This window comes from Panthera pardus, unplaced genomic scaffold, assembly GCF_024362965.1.
Source record: "Panthera pardus isolate Hobbes unplaced genomic scaffold, ASM2436296v1 HiC_scaffold_1, whole genome shotgun sequence".
NCBI lineage: Eukaryota > Metazoa > Chordata > Mammalia > Carnivora > Felidae > Panthera > Panthera pardus.
Window position 1 is genome coordinate 50,309,230 of NW_026526654.1, and position 9,336 is coordinate 50,318,565.

General features: G+C 34.1%; 1 non-coding gene across 1 annotated transcript; it reads left to right on the forward strand.

The window, feature by feature from the left end:
• The first annotated feature begins 7,432 nt into the window (after positions 1-7,432).
• Positions 7,433-7,536, forward strand: LOC128776643 (U6 spliceosomal RNA). Its single transcript, XR_008421812.1, has one exon. It is a non-coding gene; the product is annotated as a U6 spliceosomal RNA (small nuclear RNA).
• Positions 7,537-9,336: the final 1,800 nt, after the last annotated feature.

A 9,336-nucleotide genomic window follows, 5' to 3' on the forward strand; every position in this document is an offset into this window, starting at 1 on the left:
CACACGCACACACATGCACAGAGCAATAACTTTGTAATTATTAACTTTTTTTGACACCTAGCATACATATATTTCACCTGGATAGCATAAAGTTAGATTAAATTTAGGTGTAGGGGCGCCTGGGTGGCTCAGTCAGTTAAGCATCCGACTTCAGCTCAGGTCATGATCTCACAGTTCGTGGGTTTGAGCCCCACATCGGGCTCTGTGCTGACAGCTCAGAGCCTGGAGCCTGCTTCAAATTCTGCGTCTCATTGTCTCTCAGCCCCTCCCCTGCTCTGACTCTGTCTCTGTCTCTCAAAAATAAATAAATGTTTAAAAAAAAAAAGTTAAAAAAAATTTAGGTGTAGAGTTTGTTTGATTTGTAAGCATTTTTATTTTCCTTGTTTTTAGCTTGTTCCTTTTAAGAGTGTGCCAAATTTCATATATATAGATTTTGTCCATGTTCAAACTCTACTCGCATGGCTTAGACATACTAAATTCCTTTATCACTTTACAAATTCTGGTGTGTGTTTGTTTTTCTATTTGTAGTTTATCTGGGGAGATACAGATAACATTTATGATCTTTACTTGCTCATATGAGAATTGCTGCTGTTAAAATACCCTGAAAACACCATTTCAAATTAAGCCAAAAATGATTTGCCCCATGCTGTTGTCATCTTGTGTGAGACTTAAACAAGAAACAACTGTGAAATAAAAGCCACTAGTAATGCCCAGAAAACTGAAGTGAAACATAAAGAAACTCAACCATGACTGGATAGTACATTTTCTTTCCCCATGCTTCCACTAAATGAAAAGAAGATGATAATGTGTGACATCAAGTTGCAAGAGATCACAAAACAACAGATTTTAAATCTAAATATAGTAAGAATTTATAAAATGGATCATTTCTCTAGTAGTTTGGTCTTCATATAATTGAACAGTGAGGCACTAATGGTGTATTACATGGTGATCCATTGAATGCGATAGTCTTTAAAATTAGATGAAACACCTTCTGAAAAATTGAATTTTTTACAACATGAGTGTCAACATTAGAAAAAATGATTTCATATTTAGCTTTTTTAAATTAAAATTATAACATATTTATTGCTGGACCAAGGACACTAGTTTTTAGAGCAATATTTTTTTTCCAAGTCTTTGACTGCTATAGGGACCATTTTCTCGGCAAGTTTTGCTCTATTTCCCAGGTTTTAAAACTACAGACTCTGGGGTCATGCTAATGCAGTACCTGATGGAATAGGAAGAAACTGAACATACTACAAATCAACTACACTTCAACTCAGTGTTCTCTTAAATTACACGAAGCTCGAGAAAATCATTAATGTACGTAAAACCATGAGATCCATTTCCAACATTATTCTATTTAAAAGAATCAAACACAATTTGTATATAAGGTGGTATTATCAATGAAGGTATCATTTGGAAGGGTAATTATTAACCATTAAAAGTGAAAAGATCTATTTACTCTCACATCTAATCTCTGCGTGGGCATTTTGGAAAGAGCAATTGTATTTGAAGCCATGTCTCAATTCAGAATTCATGTATTAATAACCATGTGCTATAAAAGCAATTCAGAATAGTTCTATAAAAATCAATTTATAGTTAAATTTATAGTTAATATAACTATGTGAAATTTTCTTATGGGGTTCCTAAGAAATCATACTCAAGTTGCACTTTGTTTAATGGAGAGTGAGGCACACATATATCTCTGTTTGTACTACTCGCTTATTATTATGTGAACCATGAATTTTTAAATTAGTGACTCCAGTATCTAACATTTTAGTATGTAATGGACTAAAAATAAATGTGTATTTTCGGGATTTTTTGTTTTTAAACATTTCTTAGCATGTGATTGATTTCAAAATTACTTTAGTCTTTTTTCAAACAATTAACATAATGTGACATAAGAACTGTATTTTCAAAACTCAACAGGACTTATTACACTATTCTATAAGTTGTGTTTTGTATACATACATATTATTGAATTTGAACCTCATAATAATTTTATTAAGTTAGTACTACATGTTTAGAGAGGGGACACACCAAGGAAATCTTGTCTGAGATCCAAATGTTGGTAAGTGACAAAGTCAGGATTCTAAAGTAGGCTTGTCTGGCTCCATATGCTTTGTTCTTTGGACTATGAGGGAGTACTTATTATGTAAAGATGACTCTGGAATATTTTATAACATTTAGTCAATTAAATCTAAATCAGTAGGGTAATATGCAAAACACAAATAAGAGGTATTTAGTCTAACTGAAGTAAAGGGGGGAAAATTTTGGTACAGTCTATATATTTACAAACACAATAATATCTCATAATATTTAGTCTTAAAACTTTCTTCTTATTTACGTGTTTGGTTTTCTTTCTATTCTGATACTACACATATGGATTACCAGAGCTTTCTTTCCAAATAGTGTTTACAAATTAGTTGAAATCATTAAATTAATAATTTTAATATATCTATGTGTTAATGTCTGTGCTAACCCATATATTTTTTCCTAAGACAAGTAAAAATGTTATTGCATTTTCAAGGTTAGAATCATTCAGAGAAAAAAAGTTTTTCATCTGTATTTTTATGATGATATCAGTTGATCTACATCTGATATCTATAACAGATATGCACTTTAGGGGACAGATTCAATAAAGAAAGGGTTAGGACATGAGAAATAAATGGAAGACACTGATACTCAGTCATGGAGTTCTTTCCAATTTAACCTGGACAAGACCTCAAAATCCTCCTCAACAAGAACTCCAGGCAGCCACTACCAATTGATCAGAGTTGACATATGAGTTGAAAACCTATTTACCATCCTTTCCCTCAATTCCATTCTAAACAGTTGCCAAACTTGTCTTTCTAATATTCCATTCCCCTACTAAAATCTATCCTTGACTTGACATTGCCTTTAAGATAAAGTACAAACTCCTGAATATATCAGAATGCTAACACAGTTTCTGCCTATCTCTTCAGCCTCCGTGCCAATCCTAAGCCCCTAAATACACCTCAACACAGATTCATGTATATACCTTCTCTCTCACTCTCTCTGCCACGCACAATACACTCCCAACTAGACACACACACATACACACATATATCACCACATACTTTGACATACATTTACAGACAAATGCACATAAGCAGACACACATCTACACTCAGCTCAAATAATAATAATTTGCAAAACTCTTCCAAATATTTCAAACACTGCATATATTGTTGTCTCTATTTCACTCCCCATAATCCTCCACACTTTTTGAACTGTGTAATCCCTACTTAGCCATTTTGACAAATATCTTCCTTGATTACTTGGGCTGAGTTCTGTTCCCAAGATGACTTTTTTATATTACTATTTAGAAAACCATTAGCACTCAATATGTACTGCTATCATTATATTGACTAGATTGCATTTATTAATATTAGCTTGTCTCTCTATGTAGATTGAATATACTTGAGAGTAAATATGGGATAGCTGATTACTTGTTTTTTGATGCATAGAATGTGTATACTACATAGTAAGCATTCGACAAGTTTTTTGTGGTTTTAATTGAACATATATTGTTTCAGTATTTTATAATTAATATACTAAGACATATTTATCACATTAAATGTGTTAGTTACTGTTATAAGTGTTCTGTATGTATTAATTCACTTAACCCTCACAACAACCTTTGACTTAAAGAGTACATTCCAACTGTAGAGATGAGAAACTTGATGTCTTTATTCAATTTTCCCCAAAGGAGACTGGCAAGAGGATTATTAAGCAAATGATTTATCTAGAAAGTGCTCCCAGGAGAAACCAGAAGGAAATGGAGGAAGCAGGTTGGAAAGATAAAGAAACCAAGTAAGGTGTAATTTCTAGCTAAGCATGGCCTTATCCCAGAGGGAAGTTCTAGAATATAAATTAGGCCTTATATATTATCTTGAAGACAAATGAGCTGAATTTTCACCCTACTACACCAGTTAGTCCTTGGCTAACAATACCCCAGGCAGTTATAAGCTTCCAGGCACGTCCTATCTGTCTACCTGTAGTCAAAACAGCTTTAGTTGCAAATGGGAGTCCTCTGAATAGAGTCCGTACTGTAGCAGTTTGAAGCAAATAACACATAGGTAAAGCAAACTGGAATGAACAAAACAGTTAAAAGGATCTAGATCCAAGCAGAACTGGGTGGGTTCCTACAAGTTTCATTATAGGAAGGTTAAAGAACTTGCTCAGGTACTCCCAGTTGACAGTACAGCTGGAATTGAAACACTGGGCTTCCTGTTCTCAATTCTGCGTTCTCAACTACTGTACAATGCTGCTATTTCTCCTTTATATCAGTTTATAACTTTAGTCTTTCAGCCTGGTTCCTACCCAATTGCCTAAACTATCAGCTAAAATATGCTATACTCTAAAGTCTGACCAAATCTTTCTTGGAGGTTTATCTTTTGCAAGAAGGTATATTGTGTATTTTGGTAAAACTAGGGGGTTTGGGGATCAGATAGTTATGAGTTATAATTCTTGATCCACTCTGTATTTTTCAGAGTTCTCCAGAGAAACAGAATCAACAGCATGTGTATATCTACAGAGATTTATCTTAAGGAACTGACTCATATGGTTACGAAGACTACAAGTTCCAAAATATGCAGACTGGAAATCCAGGGAAAAGCTGATGTTGTAGTCCTGGTCTGAGTGTCATCTGCAAGTAGAATTTCAACTTGCTCAGAGATCAGTCTTTATTATAGTCAGACCCTCAACTGATTGGATGAGGCCCACCCAAACTGTGGAGGACAATATGCTTTACAGACAGCCCATGGATTTAAATGTCAATATCACCCCAAACCATCCTCACAGAAACACCCAGATATGTAGAGAATAATATTTCACCAAATATCTGGGCATTGTGGCCCAAATTGACACATAACATTAACCATCACACACACTTTTATAACTACCTTTGAGAATCTTCTTAATCTCTCAAACTGAGTTTCCTCTTATTTTTTTGTCTTGTCTTATTTATCTTCTTATTGTTATTAGTAATCACAACATTGTTAGTACAAGCCAAAATTTAAATGGCATAGAATGAGAGAGGACAAAGCACCTAGCAATGTAGCCCATAATATATATTCCTTAAATGGGGGTATTCACAGAAACCAGGTCTAATTACTTCATTTTTCTCCCTCAAAGTGTGTGAGTTTGAAGATTCAAAACTTGAAAAGCTACATATTAATAATTAGCTTGTTTGAATGATTACAAGGGATCAGAGAATGTGATTGTTCCTTTTATAGTGCCCATTTCTTTGCCTTTGTGGAAAAAAGAGAAAAAAACACATAAAGTTAAGTATCTTAAAAATAATGGTATCTTGAATAAAAGACTTCAATTTTAAGAAAAATAAGAATGTTCCCTGCTGAAAATGACTCATTTATAATAATCTAAATTTCAGGAATACATTAACTGTCTCAGAACCCTTAAGAAATGTTTAATGCAATATTGCTTTCCGTGTACTAAATTGTTTTTACTTTGTTTTTCTTTTTTGGTGCCTATGTGTTGGAAAAGAAACTGCACATCTTATACTATTCAATGCCTACTACTTCACACAGAATGGACAATACAAAAATGCTTGCTACTAGTATATTGAAAGCAATATTGCATTAAACCTTTAAGTTTTATTTATACTTTGTTATTTTTTTAATTTATTTTTCAAACAGAGAGAGAGAGAGCAGGAGAGGGACAGAGAGAGAGAGATAGAGGAGGCTTTGTGCTGACAACAGAGAGCCCGATGTGGGTCTCGAACTCACGAACTGCAAGATTATGATCTGAGCCAAAGTTGGATGTTTGAGTGACTGAGCCACCCAGGACCCCCAGGTTTTATATTCTCATTATGAAGTGAGACTTACCAACAATAAACAACAAATAAACACACAACAAAATCAAGCCAATGAAACAGAATTAGAAGGGAGATTCAGTAGATAATAATATTGTGTGTGAGAGGCTATAAATTAAGGTGATAGAAGGTAAGGAGGATAGACTTCATGTAGAGACAACCTAAATTATGATCTGAAGGAATGGAAGGAGTTGGTTACCAAATAACCAGCAGATGAATTTTTAGACATAAGGGAAATCAAGTGCAAAGTACCTGGAAAAGGAAAGCATATAGCATGATGTAGAGTCAGAGAACCAACGATGCTAGAACGTGGTGAGCTGGGGAGAGAATGAAGTGACATTAGAGAAGCAAAGCAGGCCAGACAAAAATTGGCCCTATTTCCATTTTATTCTAAGTTAATGAGAGCAAGGTTGTCACAGATCAAGAGCTTTAGAAAGCATAATGAAAGTTTTGAGAAGGAAGATGGGGCATGAGATTATGCAATTCAGAACACTGAAATGAAATAGGAGTCCATTTGACAAAAAGAAAATAAAAACAGGTGTTCAAGATTTTTGGTAGAGGCAAACTTATAGAGGAATGTTGGGCTTAATGGAATCAGTACCAATATTTGTTTTAAAATTAAGGGAATTTAGTTCTAGAATCATGGTATCAAATACATACATCACATGGTATCATGGCCACAGATTTTCTCTCTCACTACTATAGGTTGGTGGAGACATAATGTAGTTTTTCCTAGAATGTTGAAACAAACACACGTTCCCCTTCTCTGATTCACAGCACAATTCCAAATCCTCCTATAAGTATAAGGGTGATGAAGAAGACCTCTTTCATAAAAAAGAAGCCTTTAGTTATTTTGGTAACTCTTCCAGCCACATAGCAAATTTGTGCTAAAATTAAGATCTGCATTCATAATTCTTTGACTTTGTCAATCTCTCTAATCCATTTACCTCACATGGAGTCACCATTTATGAAGACATCCTGTCTTCACTTTTCCATAACTCAAATTTTACAATCCATCATCAATGGTGTTAAATCCTTTGTACCTAACTTATACCCCTAAAACACTTAATCACAATTGTTTGTTTAATTGTTTAATTTCCTTGACTCTATGCTTCTTGACCTCAAGGACCATTCTTTATTTAGTACTAAGAAGGTACTATCTGTATTATACTTATCTTTCTGTTAATGTTATAACTAAAGTCTGACAATTTATTGATATAACCAACTTGCTCAGTAAAAAATATCTAATCAATAAGAAGCAGTGTATGACAATAAGGAACAATGATTTAAAAGCATGTTCTGGGGCAAAAAAAAAAAAAAGAAGAAGAAGATAATAAGATATAAATATATCTATCTCCTAATTTCCAGGCATACAAAAAATAGGCAAAGTGGAAAGACAAACTATAAACCATTAAGTAGAAAAAATACATGCATTGTTAATATTCTCATTTAGTACGGTAGCTATAAAAACCTAAGTAGCAAATAATTCAATTTCAAATTAGTGATGGTATATATTTATTATATTCTTTATCAAATTGCTAAGGGGATAAGGATTCTATTGGAACAAAAGTTAGCATGCTTACTGCAGCAGCACATATACTAAAATTGGAATGATATAGAGATTTGCAAGGCCCCTGCATAAGGATGACACACAAATTCATGAAGTGTTCCATATTTTTAAAAATAACTTATGAAATGTCAATTTAACTTTTATATTAATTTAATCAGATTTGGGTGACATATTTTATTTTGTTTTTTATTTCGTAGCCAAGGCTACAATGATTTTAAAAAATCATTAGTATAACTGATCCATTTTTTATGTGTAACTTCAGTGAAATACACACTATTCTAAATTTCAAGACAGAACAATGAAATTCAGTCTCTCAGATGACCAATGAATTCAGGCTGAGAGTTTGATTATCTTATTATTTTGGTCTCATAAAGTATATATATATATATATATATATATATATATATATATATATTTATATATTGTATATATATTACATATATATGCGTAAATAATATATATTAGTAGTAAGCAATTTATTTGTGCTTGAATCTTATCCTTTTCTAAAATCCCCTCTGGGACAACTGAAGAACAGCTTTATCAACACTGAACAGATTCTTAGATGACATACTTGAAATTTGTTGTAGTATTTACAAATAAAAATATCGCTTTAGTATGTGTGTCATGGGTAATGAATATGCCCGCTTTCTATGTTTTAGCAAAAGAAATGCATTACAGCTAAAGAGAACCATAATTTCTGGGAGCTATAACATGCCATTTCCTCTCATCTTTTGTTATTTAAAAGGATTTACAGAAGCCAGAGCTGAGGTTTAGTAAGGCATTTCGTAACCCAATGTATTCATTATTCATTGCTGTGTAACAAATTATCCCAAAACTTAGCAGCTGAAAACACAGACCACCTATTATCTTACAGTTTTCTGTAGGGCAGGAATTTGGGAACAATGTAGTTGGATGAATTTAACTAAGGGTATTTCACAAAGCTGCAATCAAAATGTTGACCGCAGTCATTTTAGGCTCATGTGGAGGAGGAACTGCTTCTAAGCACCCTCAAGAGGCTGTTGGCTTAACATGTGGCCAGTTCCACAGAACTGGTTCTTACCATGTGGCCAGTTCCACAGAAATACAGACACTGTGACAACCTTGCTTTCTTTAAAGAAAAGTAAGAGATAGAGACAACTAAAGTTAGAGTGTCAGAGAAACAAGAAAGGATTCCCAAGATGGAAAACTCTTTTTAAAACATAATACCAGAAGTGACATCTCTTTACTTCTGCCATATTTGTTCACTAGAAGCAAGTAAATAAGTAGAGCCCACATTCAGTAAAGGAAATTACATCAGAGCATGAACCAGGAGGCAAAGTTCATTGGGGGCCATACTAGAGCCCACCACAGTCTTCCCTTACGTATCCAGTGAATCATATCTCTCTCTGCTGTTCTGAATAAGACTAATTCAAGATAGCCGCACTTTTGGTTTCATGGAGGAAAACTTTATTAATTGTAAGGGAAAGGGAGTATAAGAAATTAAACAATTATAGTAAACATAAAGAGGGAGAGAAGAATAGAGAAGAACAAAGAAAGCTTAATACATCAAATTGAGTACTCACAACATATAACCTTCTGGCTGGGGTAGCCCCTCAATGAACAGCCAGGTTGGAGTCCCATTTGAGGGTCCTGGGCAGAGCATCCTCCCCTCAGGTGAGACTTCCAGCTAGCTATTCCCAGAGCAATATATATACTACCCATCTGTGATTTACGGTTAATCATTAGGTTCACCTAAGTGCAGTCCTGATAAGCCTTTTTTTTTTTTCTGTTTCTCTTATCATATCTCACAATCTTAGAAGCCTGGATGTATGCATATTTCTCTTCCCTCCCTGATCCATTCCAGGGGGCTAGCCTGTTCTGGCAAGTTAATCCCTCTTGGTGTCAGGAACAGAAGGGCCAGTTTTGATCC